We start from the raw sequence: 15,533 nt of genomic DNA, 5'->3' as shown, positions 1-15,533 counted from the left end.
AAGGATGGTGGGGTTGAGCCTTCTTTGTGGTTGCCTAACCGGCCGAGCTCCCTCTTGGAGAAAGATACGATGCATGCACTTGCAGGGGTCAATCCCCATAATATCGGCTAGGCTCTAACCAATTGCCTTCTTGTACTTTCTTAGAACATCTAGGAGCTTTCCTTCTTCCTCACTAGAAAGCTCACTAGCAATAATGACCGGAAACCTTTGGTTGTCCTCTAAGAAAGCATACTTTAAATTAGATGGAAGAGGCTCCAGTTCACTCTTTGCCTCAAGTTGAGGTTCCTTTTCATCAAGCTCATGGAGTTCATTCTCAATAATTTTCTCTTGTTTACCCTCTTGGTCATCCGTCTCTTCAACAATAGGGTAGCACAACTTGTTGTGGTCTTCTCTTCGTACCTCCGCTACCACCTCATCGATTACATCACATCGGAGAACGTAATGCTCTTCGGGAGGGTGCTTCATAGCTTCTTCCAAATTGAACTTGATAGTCTTGTCTCTGACCTCAAAGGAATATGTGTTAGTGAAGGCATCTAGCTTGAATTTAGAAGTCTTAATGAAGGGTCTACCAAGTAGAACAGAGGAGGCGCTTCTATTCTCTGTTGGGGGAATTTCAAGGATGTAAAAGTCAGTTGGAAATACCAAATCCTTGATCACCACAAGTACGTCTTTTGCTATTCCCATCACAGTGATTACACTTTTATTGGCTAAGGCAAATTTTGCCGCCGACTTCTTTAATGGAGCTAAATTCAACCGCACAAATATAGAAAGAGGCATGATGCTTACGCAAGCCCCTAGATCACACATACAATCATAAAAAGTACGCCCACCAATACGACAAGACACCAAACAAGGTCCAGGGTCACCACATTTTTCTAGAATCGGCTTCATTAAAGAAGAAATTGAACTACCCAAGGATAATGTCTCCAACTCTCCTATCCTATCCTTGTGTGTACACAAGTCCTTCAAAAATTTTGCATACTTCGGAATTTGTTGAATAGCATCATAAAGGGGTATGGTTACCTCAACCTTCTTGAACACTTGAAGCATATTTAAATCAAACTCCGGAGTCTTCTTTGCTTTCTTTACCATGGAAGGGAATGGGATAGGAATGGATTCGTCCACTATAGCTTTCCTCTTGGGTTCCTTAAGGCTTGCTTCTTCTTCCTCACGCCTTTTATCTACCTCCTCTTCCACATCTGGAACTTCAACAACCACTTCTTCCTTATGAATATCTTCCATGACCCTAGGAGGTATCTCTTCCAATGTAGTTCCCGACCATAATGTGATGGCGTTGAGGCCGCCCTTTGGGTTTGGAAGGGGTTGGGATGGAAGGTTAGAAGAGCTTGAGGGTTGGTTAGAGTTGTTGGAGGAGGTTAAGGCCATCCTTGAGTGCAACTCTTGAATGTTAGATAATTAAGCGGTTATGGTACCAAATTGAGCCTCATGTTTCTCTACCACACCCTTAAGCCTCTCATGCTCTTGGGTGATTGCACGGTTGGAATCTTCAATTTGGTGGTTAGAAGAGCTTGAGGATTGGTTGGATTGTTGTCTATGATGTGGTGCTTGGTATTTGGGATAGTTGTTTTGGTTTTGGTGGGATGCTTGGTTGTGATGATTTTGGTTGGCTTGGTAGTTGTTGTTATGATGGTATTGGGATGAAGATTGGTGATTGTTGTTGTAGTTAGAAGAAGAGTTATTCCATCTTTGATTTTGATTACTCCCTAGTGCATTATCCCTCCACCCATAATTGGAGTTATTGCCATGAGAGTAGCTGTTTTGGCCTTGAGATGGATAGGGTGGACGATTGTTGTAATTCACATTGGCCACCGCAAGGGTGTACTCCTATTGAATTTGGTGACATTGATCGGTGTAATGTGTGGTGCTAGAGCACAAACCACAAATTCTAGGAGGGCCTTCAAGTTGAGCAACTTGGGGTGGAGTTTGAATGGTTTAGATGGAATAAAATGCCTTTTGCTCTTTATGCATCTCCGTAAGGATGGTGGTCATATCCCCAAGCACCTTGGTTATGCTTGCTTCGGAGGGTGGTGCTTCTACCACACCCTTGAGGGGATTCCTTCTTACCCTTACATGTTGTGTAGCCTCAGCAACATCATTTGTCAAGCTCCAAGCTTCTCTCGCCATTTTGTTTTTGGAAAGAGAACCACCACTAGAAGCGGTGAGCAATCTTCTATCTTCCGCACAAAGACCTCCGGTGAAGCAACTAATGAGCAAGTGAGTATCCAATCCATGGTGTGGACAAGATTCCAATAGCCTCTTGAACCGAGTCCAATACTCATACAAACTCTCTTGGTCCTTTTGCATTATACCCGAGATCTCCTTCTTGATGTAGTCGGTCTTCTCCGGCGGAAAGAACTTGTCTAGAAACTCTCTTCTCAAGAAATCCCAATTGGTCACAATCTCATCCAATTGCGAATAAAAGCATGTTTTTGCTTGCCCCTAAAGAGAGAAGGAGAAGGCAAAAACCATAATAGCCACCTCATCGACTCCATGCCTTCGAGCCGTAGAACAAGCAACTTGAAAATCTCTTAAATGTCGGATGGGGTCTTGACCCGACAACCCATGATACTTGGGGAGTAGATTTATCAAGCTATTCTTCAACTCAAAGTTTGGATCAAGGTTGGGATACCTGATAAACCACTATTTTATGGTTTATATTGTGTTTAATTATGTGGTTTTATCATGATCCTTACCCACTTATTCATTAAATTAGCATGCATATTAGATTTCTTTCCGGAATTTATTACATGTTTGAAAACTGCTTCCTAGAGACTTTAATTATTTAATTTTAATTCTCCTTTATTCCATTCGATGCCGTGATCTGTGTGTTAAGTGTTTCAGATTTTATAGGACATGAATAAGTTGGAGATTGGGAAGTAAGCTAGCAAAAATGGAAGAAACACAAGAATTTGAGGAGATAACCAGCGAGAAGTGACGCGGTCGCATGGCTCACGCGACCGCGCGAAGGAGAGCAAATTGCAGCGATGCGGCCGCATGGCTCACGCGGCCGTGCGGATTGGAAAGCCCAAGCGACGCGGTAGCGTGGACGACGCGGTAGCGTGGACGACGCGAAGCGTGGCGAGGAAAAAGCGCAAGTGACGTGTCCGCATGGATGACGCGATCGCGTGACATGTGCGATTTGCATAATCTACAGAATTCGCTGGGGGCGATTTTGGACCCTATTTCGACCCAGTTCTCGGCCCAGAACAGCAGACTTGAGTCAGAGAATATGCAGAAACAAACAACACATTCATTCGGAGACAGTTTTAGATCTAGTTTTACTCTCTTAGGTTTTTCTCTCTAGGTTTTAGAATTTTTAATTTTCAATTGATCTTAGCATTGGAACATTGAGGAGAGTTATTTCATCATCAAGACTTCGTCATTCTAGTTTGTTTTCTTAACTTGGTTTCATTCTTCCATGTTCTTTGTTTTGTTCAATTTTGTTATTTGAATACTTTTATGATTAATTAATGCAAGGATTATTTCTTTTTAATTCAATTTCAATTCCAATAATCATGTCTTCTTTTAATTCCCTTTCATGTGCTATGGATTTATTATTTACAATGCGTGAGTAGTTTCTTTACTTGATGGGGAGTTGATTAAAAGGAACTCTTGAGTTGGAAGGATTGAAGAAAAAATTTGTAATTGGGTTAAATGTTGGATTGCTATCCTGTCACCAACGCCAATCCCTTTGAACTAAGTGGGTTGCAACTTGTGAACAGATCTGGCATTCCAAGTTGTTTGACTTTCCCTTACCTAGTAAAGGATAACCAAACAGAACAACCATTAATTATAAATTAATCTTACAATCACTCCATCAATAGTAGAAATTCCAACCAATCAACTCCCAGTCAAGGCTTTTACTCATATTAATTAAATTTCCTCAATTTAAATCCCAATTTACTTAACTCAACTTCTTTGAACAATAAGATAGCACACTTTTCTGCAACTCGTTGGGAGACGACCTTGGACTTAAAACTCCCAGTAATTTTTAATTCAAACTCTCTGTGACATACTTCTAAATTGATAGGCAGATTTTCGGTGAGTTAAGAACTATACTTGCAACGTAACCATTTTAATAATTTTTAATTCACCAGCTTCTGCGTCTCATCAATTTTTGGCGCCGTTGCCGAGGAGTTGCAATAGAGTGCTAATTTTATTGATTAGAATTTATTTATTTTCATTTTATTTTATTTTGATACTATGAGCTGCATGTTTCTTCCGTCAAATGACGCGTTCACTTCCTGATCCATGCTTGCTAATATTCGATCCTGAAATTGAAATGACAATTTCACGAATAAGGCGAGAACATCGTCGGTTAGCCCGCTCCGAGGGTGGATCTGAAAGTGAATCTGAGGAAGAAACCAGCCCCTGTTCTACTGATTCGGTTGTTTTGCGTGCAAAAAACATGGCAGCTAGGAGAGTTACCATCCAGGAGGAAGGAGCCCCTGATTTTACAATGCAACCGTTTCAAGCGCATCATCCAGCGGTAGCTACAGATTTTGAAATAAAGACCGCACTGCTAAATTTGATGCCCAAGTTTCGTGGCCTACCTGCTCAAGAGCCTATCAAGCACTTGAGAGATTTCCAGGCAGCCTGTTCTACTGTCAGGCGTGATGGCATTGATGAAACTTCAATTCTGCTGAAAGCTTTTCCATTTTCTCTTAAGGGAAAAGCAAGAAAGTGGTACTACACTCAACCTCTAGCAAATGTATCCAACTAGGATACACTCAAAAAGGAGTTTATGGAGAAATTCTTTCCATCTGAAGTTACTGATAAACTGAGGAAGGATATCTCCACAATTGTTCAGGATGACAATGAGACTCTCTTTGAATACTGGGAGCGCTTCAATAATCTTTTGGAAGCATGTCCCCATCACATGATTGACAAGATCGTGCTACTCAGCTATATTACACAGGGTATGAGGCCCCAAGATAAGACCACACTGCAAAGTGCCAGCAATGGGTCTATGAAGAAGTACAAGACCACTGATGAAGCTTGGCAATTGATCAGTGATTTAGCTGAATCCACTAGGAACCACAGACAGAAGCAAGGCCGTTCAAAAGCTGTTGCAGAAGTATCTTCTAGCAGAGAGACTGCTGCTCTAACTCAAAGCATCTGTGAATTGACCAACTTGCTGAAGCAAATGTAGTTGAATCAACAAGCTCAGCAAGCTCAACCTCCTCCACCACAGCAAAACCAACAACTAGTCCCACAAAGAATTTGTGGAATCTGTGCTGATTATAGCCATTACACTGATGAATGCCCGTAGCTCTAACAAGAAGACAACATGGTGGCATCCACTCACAACTTCTATGACCGCCCCAACCAAGGGTACAATCAAAGTGGAAATAATAACCATGGATGGTAGGACAATTTAAACCAGAATTGGAGGGACAACAGTAACAGAGGAGGCAGAGATAATCAGGGAAATCAAAAGTGGAACAATAACAACAACAGGCAGCAAAATCAACCTTACAGAGCACCACACCTGAGGTAGAACCAAGGACCACAGAACAATCAGCAGCAGACCTCTCAATTTACTCATTCTTCGTTATCTTCTAATGAAGATCTACTACAATATTTTGAGAAAAGACAACAGACCATGGAAAACAACATCATGAATAGTATTAATGCCAGTCTTAATGGTCTCACCTCTACTCTGCAAGCTTTTATGACACAGTTTGGATCAGCACAAAATTCCAGTAACCAACCTTCAAGCACCACTGGAATCCCCTCTCAACCATTACCCAATCCAAAGGGAGGCATTAATGCCATCACCCTGAGGTCCGGAACCACACTGCAGGAGAGGAATCAGGAGGAACCAAGCTCACCAGAATACGCCTCAACTGAATAGGTGGTAGAAATCGAAGAGGAAGATGATATACAGAACACAGTTGAAGAAGAAACAGCTCAACCACAGGAGGAAGCACCAAAAGGCACAGGCACCACAGAAAACACTACTCCTATTCTATTTCCACAACTTGCAAGAAAGCCCAGGAAGCAGCTGGAACCCGATCCTAAAATGGTAGAGATATTCAAAAAGGTTGAGGTAACTGTTCCCCTTTTTGATGTTATTCAGCAGGTACCTAAATATGCAAAGTTTCTAAAAGACTTATGTATCCATAAAGACAAAATTAATGAATTAGAAACTATTCCTTTAGGTAGTTCTATATCTGCTTTAATGGGAGGATTACCCGAAAAATGTAGTGATCCAGGTCCTTGCATAGTTAGTTGTACTATTGGTGGTGTAGTAATTTATGATTGCATGTGTGATTTAGGAGCATGTGTCAGTATAATGCCTTTGTCTATATATGATTTTTTGAGGCTCCCTCCCTTAAAAAGGTCGGCAGCTCGTTTTGTGTTAGTAGATAAAAGCATTATTACAGTGGCTGGAGTTGCTGAAGATGTTTTGGTAAACATTAAAGGGCTCACATTTTCCACTGATTTTTATATCTTGGAGATGCCCCACAATGATTCAGATAAGCCATCATCAATCCTACTTGGAAGACCATTCCTGAAGACATCAAAATTCAAATTGGATGCTTTTTCAGGAACATACTCCTTTGAAATAGATGGCCGCATAGTAATCTTCAATCTGAATGGAGTCATTGACAACCCCCCAGAAGATCGTTCTATCTTCCAGTGTGATGTCATCGATGAAAGTGTGGCTGAAGTTCAAAAGGAAGAGTTTGAAGAGAGGCACACTGGACAAGGTCCAAGTGTGAAGACCCTCTTAAGTGACAATGGGGGCACTTCGCCATTTTCACAAGCCCCAGATAATCCAGAGCCCGCCCATGATCAAAAGTTAGAAATGAAACCTCTCCCTCCACATCTCAAATATGCTTATCTTGAGGATGAGCAGAAGCTTCCGGTTATTATTACAAGGGAACTGACTTCTCAACAAGAAGAGCAGTTACTTGATGTACTGAGGAAGCATAAGAAGGCAATTGGGTGGAGTTTGGCAGACATAGTGGGATTCAAACCTCAAGTATGCGAGCACAGAATATTTTTAGAAGAGGGAGCAAGACCTGTCTGTCAACCACAAAGAAGATTGAATCCCACCATCTTGGAAGTTGTTAAAAAGGAAGTGACCAGACTATTGGAAGCAGGTATCATATATCCCATTTCAGACAGTGAATGGGTAAGCCCAGTAAAAGTGGTGCCAAGAAATCTGGAGTCACTACAGTGAAGAGTGAGCATGGAGAGCTCATAGCAACTAGAGTTCAGAATGCTTGGAGAGTCTGCATTGATTACAAGTGTCTCAACCAAGCTACCCGTAAAGATCACTACCCACTTCCATTCATTGATCAAATGCTGGATCGCCTGTCAGGTAAATCACATTATTGCTTTTTAGATGGTTACACAGGTTATTTCCAGATTCATATAGCTCATGAGGATCAGGAAAAGACTACTTTTACATGTCCTTTTGGGACTTATGCTTATAAGAGAATGCCCTTTGGCTTGTGCAATGCCCCAGCTACCTTCCAAAGGTGCATGATGAGTCTTTTCTCTGATCTTATTGAGGACTGTATGGAAGTTTTTATGGACGATTTTAGTGTTTAAGGTGATTCTTTTAACCTTTGCTTAGAGGGATTATCTAGAGTATTAGATAGATGTGTTAATACAAACCTTGTATTGAATTTCGAAAAATGCCACTTTATGGTAAAACAAGGGATTGTATTAGGACATGTGGTATCCAATAATGGCATTTCAGTAGACCCAGCAAAGGTGAATGTTATTTCTAGTTTACCTTACCCCTCTTCTGTGAGGGAAGTCCGTTCGTTCCTTGGCCATGCAGGTTTCTACAGGAGATTTGTTAAGGACTTTAGTAAGGTGGCACTTCCCTTATCCAGATTACTGCAGAAGGATATTGAGTTTGAGTTCAGTGAGGATTGCAAACAAGCGTTTGATAAGCTGAAGACTGCTCTATCTCAAGCCCTAATTGTGAGAGGACCAGACTGGAGCCAGCCGTTTGAAATCATGTGCGATGCTTCCAACCATGCAGTAGGAGCAGCACTGGCTCAGCATGAAGGTAAAGATCCTTTTGTTATTGCCTATGCGTCTAAGACTTTAGACACTGCCCAGTCCAATTATACTACTACTGAGAAAGAGCTTCTTGCTATTATTTTTGCTCTGGATAAATTCCGAGCTTATTTACTTGGTACTAGAGTAGTAGTGTATTCGGACCATGCAGCTCTAAAGTATCTATTAGCTAAAAAGGAATCCAAACCAAGACTTATACGTTGGATACTGCTGTTACAAGAATTTGATTTAGAAATAAAGGATAGGAGTGGTAATCAGAATTTAGTAGCAGACCACTTGAGTCGCCTTGAACACATTAAGGATGATTCTACTCCTATAAATGATAATTTTCCTTTTGATAACCTGCAAGCAGTATCCGAGGTAGTCCCTTGGTATGCACCTGTCGCTAATTATTTAGTTAGCCGCACATTTCCTCCACATTTTTCTAAACATCAAAGAGACAAGCTGAAAAGCGAGTCTAAATATTATATATGGGATGACCCATATTTATGGAGATGTGGCGCTGACAAGATAATTAGACGTTGTGTGTCTCAATCAGAATTTCAGTCTATTTTAGAGGCCTGTCACTAATCTGAGAGTGGAGGACATTTTGGCCCTCAAAGAACAGCTAGAAAGATCTTAGACTGCGGATTCTGGTGGCCTACTCTTTTTAGAGACGCTGCTGAGTTTTGTAAATCTTGCCACCCATGCCAGAAATTTGGTAATATATCCAGGAGGGATGAGATGCCTCAACAATATATGCTCTTCTGTGAAATTTTTGATGTTTGGGGCATTGACTTCATGGGTCCATTTCCAAATTCTAATGGATATTTTTATATATTGTTAGCTGTGGATTATGTTTCCAAATGGGTGGAAGCAATTCCTACCCGCACTGATGATGCTAACACTGTTGTTTCCTTTGTGAGAAACCATATTATATGTCGCTTTGGATCACCACTAGCGATCGTGAGCGATCAAGGCACCCATTTTTGTAACAGGATTGATGAAGAAGCATTGGATAATCCATAAAGTTGCAACAGCTTACCATCCCCAAACTAATGGGCAAGCCGAGGTGTCAAACAGAGAAATTAAGCATATCTTGCAAAAGATAGTAAAGCCTCATAGAAAAGACTGGAGCACCAGGCTACAAGATGCACTGTGGGCATACAGAACAGCATACAAGACACCCATTGGGATGAGCCCCTTCCGCTTGGTTTACGAAAAAGCTTGTCATCTCCTAGTTGAAATAGAACACAGAGCCTTCTGGGCAGTTAAGGAGTGCAACATGGGAATTGAGAATGCTGGAGTTGAAAGAAAGTTACAACTGCAGGAACTGGAGAACCTTCGCCTAGAAGCTTATGAGAATTCCAGAATTTACAAGGAAAAGATGAAAGCTGTGCATGATCAAAACATCAAGAAGAAAGAGTTCCAACCTGGAGATTTTGTCCTCCTTTACAAATCTCGACTAAGGCTCATGCCCGGTAAGTTGAGATCAAAACGGGAAGGTCCATACAGAGTAGAGAAGGCTGAACCGTACGGAGTTTATCACCTAAGCCATCCTTCAAGCTCTGAACTTATTAAGGTTAATGGACAACGCCTGAAGCTATACCATAGTGAGAAGGTGCAGAAAAATAAGGAGCTTGAGATCTTCCGCTTGGAAGATCCCCACATCGCAGCAGATTGAGCTAGTGGAGCGTCTAACTTACGGACGTTAAAGCAAAGTGCTTGATGGGAGACAACCCACCGCGGTATGATCGTTCTTTTCTTCACTTTTAGTTTTTCTTCTTTAATAACTCTTCTCTTTATTAGTGCTTCCGTGCTCTTTCATTTACATGTCTTTATATTTCCTTAAAAAAAAAAGGGTTTTTCGCCACGCGACGCGATCGCATCAGCGACGCGTCCGCGTCGCAAGGGCGGTGGAGAAAAAAATAAATGAACATAGAGTTACGCTGGAGCGTGGCTGGAGGCGTGACAATGGCACAAATCGACCCACGGGACCGCGTCCCTGACGCGTTTGCGTCGCATGGGAATCATGGCCTCCCACGCGACCGCGTGCCGCGTGCCCTGAGTTTTCGACGTAAAAGGGTGCACAGTAACATTCTGTGCGAGAGTGATGCTGGATTGGTGCTGGAAGCACAATCCTTGTCACGGGACTGCGTCGCCGACGCTGCTGCGTCACCCATTTATAACGCACACTCACGCAATCGCGTGACCCACGTGATCGCGTCACCCAATTTTGGCAATTAAAATAAATTGAACAGAGAGTTGTGCTGGAGCGAGGCTGCACTCGCGCCAGCAGCGTAACATGGGTCACACGATCGCTCCCCCCTTACCTGGAAGCGCACCCACGCGAACACGTGCCCCACGCGGCCGCGTCGCATGCGCCGCACAGCTCAACCTAAAATTGCCACATACCTTATCTTCCCCTCCTCCCAATCCTAATTTTTCTTTTCCCTCCTTATTTCTTCCTTCCCCCTTCCCCTTTCTATCTCAGCTTTCACTCTCTATCTCTTTCACCACCATTAACAAGGTTTTACCTTCTTCTTCCTTCTCTTTTCTATCATTCTTATTATTTTGTGTATATATATTATTATTTCCTTTTCTTTTCTTTTTCTTTTCAATTTTTTTATTTTATTTTTCTTCTCCTTCTTTTCCTTTATACATGGTGCTAGAAACTTTTTGGAGTCATCGTCCCTCATTATATGCTTGTGGATTATTGCAAATTGTTTAACATTTATTTTTTTTCTCCTATTTAAGGGATTACTTGCATATTCATCTTCATATTTTCTATACCCTATTCACCATGCATGCTATGTGTTTGTGAAAAAGCTCATATGGCATTATGCACTTCTCTATGCTATACTATTCAATGCTTGCTTTTCACAACTTTCCCTTACTATTATATTAATTGAATTTTATTGTCAATTGATGAGCGGATATTTTATACGCTTTTTGGGGTTAATTTCATATAGCTTTTAGTATGTTTTAGTTAGTTTTTAGTTTATTTTCATTAGTTTTTAGGAAAAATTCATATTTCTGGACTTTACTATGAGTTGTGTGTTTTTCTGTAATTTCAGGTATTTTTCTGGCTGAAATTGAGGGAGCTGAGCAAAAATCTGATTCAGGTTGAAAAAGGACTGCTGATGCTGTTGGATTCTGACCTCCCTGCACTCAAAGTGGATTTTCTGGAGCTACAGAACTCGAAATGGTGTGCTTCCAATTGCGTTGGAAATTAGACATCCAGGGCTTTCCAGAAATATATAATAGTCTATACTTTGCACAAGGATAGATGACGTAAACTGGCGTTCAACGCCAGTTCTCTACCCAATTCTGGCGTCCAGCGCCAGAAAAGGATTAAAAGTTGGAGTTCAACGACAGAAATGGATCCAAACCTGGCATTGAACGCCTAAAATAGCCTTATGCACGTGAATTACTTAAATCTCAGCCCCAGCACACACCAAGTGGGGCCCAGAAGTGGATCTCTATACCATCTGCTATAGTTTACTCATTTTCTGTAAACCTAGGCTACTAGTTTAGTATTTAAACAACTTTTAGAGACTTATTTTGTATCTCATGACATTTTTAGATCTAAACTTTGTACTCTTTGACGGCATGAGTCTCTAAACTCCATTGTTGGGGGTGAGGAGCTCTGCTGTGTCTCGATGAATTAATGCAAGTATTCTTGTTTTCTATTCAAACATGCGTGTTCCTATCTAAGATATTCATTCGCAGTTCAACATGAATGTGATGAACGTGACAATCATCATCATTCCCCCACGAACGCGTGCCTGACAACCACCTCCGTTTTACATCAGATTGAATGAATATCTCTTAGATTCCTTAATCAGAATCTCCGTGGTATAAGCTAGATTGATGGCGGCATTCATGAGAATCCGGAAAGTCTAAACCTTGTCTGTGGTATTCCGAGTAGGATTCAAGGATTGAATGACTCTGACGAGCTTCAAACTCGCGAGTTCTTGGTGTAGTGACAGACGTAAAAGGAGAGTGAATCCTATTCCAGCATGATCGGGAACCTCAGATGATTAGCCATGCTGTGACAGAGCATTTGGACCATTTTCACAAGAGGAGGGGATGTAACCATTGACAACGGTGATGCCCCAACACACAGCTTGCCATAGAAGGATGTGCGTGCGTGAATCAGAGGACAAAGGAAAGTAGAGATTCAGAAGACAAAGCATCTCCAAAACTCCAACATATTCTCCATTACTGCATAACAAGTAACCTTTAACCCATGCTCTCTTGTTTATTCGCAATTCAACTGATAAATATAATTGACTTCCTGACTAAGAATTGCAAGATAACCATAGATTGCTTCAAACCAACAATCTCTGTGGGATTCGACCCTTACTCACGTAAGGTATTACTTGGACGACCTAGTGCACTTGCTGGTTAGTGGTACGAGTTGTGAAAAGTGTGATTCACAATTTGTGCACCAAGTTTTTGGCGCCGTTGCCGGGGATTGTTCGTGTTTGAACAACTGACGGTTTATTTTGTTTCTTAGATTAGGAAAATTTTTCTTTTTAGTTTAGAGTCTCTTATTATTGTTCTTGGTTAAAATATATATATGTATATATATACTTCTTCAAAACAAGTGTTACATTCATAACTCATTTGGCTAGAGCGTTAATCTGTGTTCTTGGTAATTGGGTTAGAATCTTTTATATTCTTTTCAAAACCTTCTTTTTCATAAATAATAATTTCTCTATTAAATTGTGTGCCAAACTTTAAGTTTGGTGTTTTCTTGTTGATTTCCCTTTGGTTTTCGAAAATTTTGGTTTGGTTTTCTAAAAATTTTAAGTTTGGTGTTCTTTCTTCATGTTCTTGTGTTCTTGTGAGTCTTCAAAGTGTTCTTGAGTTTTTCTTGTGTCTTGATCTTAAAATTTTTAAGTTTGGTGTTCCTTGGTGTTTTCCCTCTAAAATTTTCAAAAACAAGGAGCATTAGATCTAAAAATTTTAAATCTTGTGCTATCTTGTTGTTTTTCTCTTTCCTCACTAAATTCAAAAATATCTTTTCTCTCTATTTTTAAAACAAATTTTCGAAAATTATTTTTAAAAAAAAAAATTCAGATTTTTTTTAAAATTTAAAATCTTTTCCAAATCATATCTTTTTCAAAACTTCCTAACCACTTTCTCTCTCTTCATTTTTTTTTCGAAAATCTTCACCTATTTTTATTTATTTTATTTTAATTTATTTTATTTTCGAAATAATTAAATAAATAAATAAATAAAAATATTTTTTTTATTTTACATCATCTCCCTTTCTCCATCATGGATCTAAGTGGAAATGAACAGTCCAGGAGGACTCTGGGGTCATATGCTAACCCCTCTACTGCTTCATATGGGAGTAGCATCTGCATACCCTCCATTGGAGTCAGTAGCTTTGAGTTGAATCCTCAGCTCATTATCATGGTGCAGCAAAATTGCCAGTATTCCGGTCTTCCACAGGAAGAACCTACAGAGTTTCTGGCACAGTTTTTATAAATTGCTGACACAGTACATGATAAGGAAATAGATTAGGATGTCTACAGACTATTACTGTTTCCATTTGCTGTGAAAGATCAAGCTAAGAGGTGGTTAAATAACCAACCTAAGGCCAGCATAAGGACATGGAAACAGTTGACAGAAAAATTCCTGAATCAATACTTTCCCCCAAAATGGATGACACAGCTAAGGCTGGACATCCAAGGCTTTAAACAAGGAGATAATGAATCTCTTTATGATGCTTGGGAGAGATACAGAGAGATGCTACGAAAATGCCCCTCTGAAATGTTTTCAGAGTGGGTTCAGTTAGACATCTTCTACTATGGGCTTGCAGAAGGAGCTCAGATGTCTCTAGATTACTCAGCTGGTGGATCTATCCACATGAGAAAGACAATTGAAGAGGCTCAAGAGCTCATTGATACAGTTGCCAAGAATCAGCATCTGTACCTAAGCAGCAACCCTTCCATGAATGAAGAGGTTAAAACAGTAACTACTGAACTCAGTCCTGTAAAACAAGCTGCTGAATTCAATCAGCAATTGGACTTTCTAACAAAGTAGCTAGCCAAATTTAAAGACAGGCTACAAGAGACAAGAATGGCTAATATACATATGGAAGAACAGTTTAGGCAAACAAAGCAGCAGCTATCAAGACAAGTAACAGAAGAATGCCAAGCAGTTCAATTAAGAAGTGGGAAAACATTAAATACCCCACCTCAAGGCAGCAAAAAGCTAAGGAATGAGCAAACCACCCAAAATTCACCTGAGGACAGTAAGAGCCCAGGGAAAAATAATTCTGGCACTAAAATGCCAGAAAATTGGTGGAAGGCTGGCGCTGAACGCCCAGACCATGCCCAAAACTGGCGTTCAACGCCAGAAACAAGGCAGGATTGGCGTTCAACGCCAGAAATGGGCAAGGATCTGGCGTTGAACGCCCAAATTGGGCAAAATCTGGCGCTGAACGCCCAAAATGGGCACAGTTCTGGCGTTCAGACGCCAGGAACAGACAAGGAGTTGGCGTCTAACGTCACTCCAGTTTCTAACTTTGGCACTCAATTGCCAGTGAGGGATCAGACACACACAAATGCTGATAATAACCCCTCTAAAAAGGCTTCTTCAACCACTTCTGTAGGCAATAAACCTGCAGCAACTAAGGTTGAGGAATATAAAGCCAAGATACCTTATCCTCAAAAACACCGGAAAGAGGAGCAGGATAAGCAATTTGCTCGCTTTGCAGATTATCTCAGGACTCTTGAAATAAAGATTCCATTTGCAGAGGCACTTGAGCAAATACCTTCTTATGCCAAGTTCATGAAAGAGATCTTGAGTCATAAGAAGGATTGGAGAGAAACAATAAGAGTTCTCCTCACTGAAGAATGCAGTGCAGTCATTCTGAAGAGCTTTCCTGAAAAGCTTAAAGACCCTGGGAGTTTTCTGATACCATGCATATTAGAAGATAATTGTACCAAGACAGCTTTATGCGATCTTGGGGCAAGCATCAACCTAATACCTGCATCCACTGTCAGAAAGCTTGGCTTACTTGACGAAGTTAAACCAACCCAGATATGTCTCCAACTTGCTGATGGCTCCACTAAATACCCATCAGGCGTGATCGAAGACATGATAATCAGAGTTGGGCCATTCGCCTTTCCCACTGACTTTGTTGTGCTGGAAATGGAGGAGCACAAGAGTGCTACTCTCATTCTAGAAAGACCCTTCCTAGCAACTGGATGATCCCTCATTGACGTCCAACAGGGGGAAATAACCCTGAGAGTCAATGATGATGAGTTCAAGTTGAACACTGTCAAAGCCATGCAGCATCCAGACACATCAACAGACTGCATGAAAGTTGATCTTATTGACTCCTTGGTAGAAGAGATCAACATGGCTGAGAGTCTCGAATCAGAGTTGGAAAATATCTTTAAAGATGTTCAGCATGATTTGGAGGACTCAGAGGACATGAAAGAGCCTCTGAAATTTCTTCTGGA

General features: G+C 40.9%; 1 non-coding gene across 1 annotated transcript; it reads right to left on the bottom strand.

Annotated features, from left to right (window-relative positions):
- Positions 1 to 4,798: 4,798 nt before the first annotated feature.
- Positions 4,799 to 4,906, bottom strand: LOC148561450 (small nucleolar RNA R71). Its single transcript, XR_015887977.1, has one exon. It is a non-coding gene; the product is annotated as a small nucleolar RNA R71 (small nucleolar RNA).
- Between the last annotated feature and the right edge of the window lie 10,627 nt (positions 4,907 to 15,533).

The sequence above is a fragment of the Arachis ipaensis genome, chromosome B6 (assembly GCF_059453495.1).
Source record: "Arachis ipaensis isolate K30076 ecotype BB chromosome B6, ASM5945349v1, whole genome shotgun sequence".
In the NCBI taxonomy this organism is placed as follows: domain Eukaryota; kingdom Viridiplantae; phylum Streptophyta; class Magnoliopsida; order Fabales; family Fabaceae; genus Arachis; species Arachis ipaensis.
The sequence above is the reverse complement of the archived record's forward strand: the minus strand, read 5'-3'. Positions and strand labels throughout refer to the sequence as shown.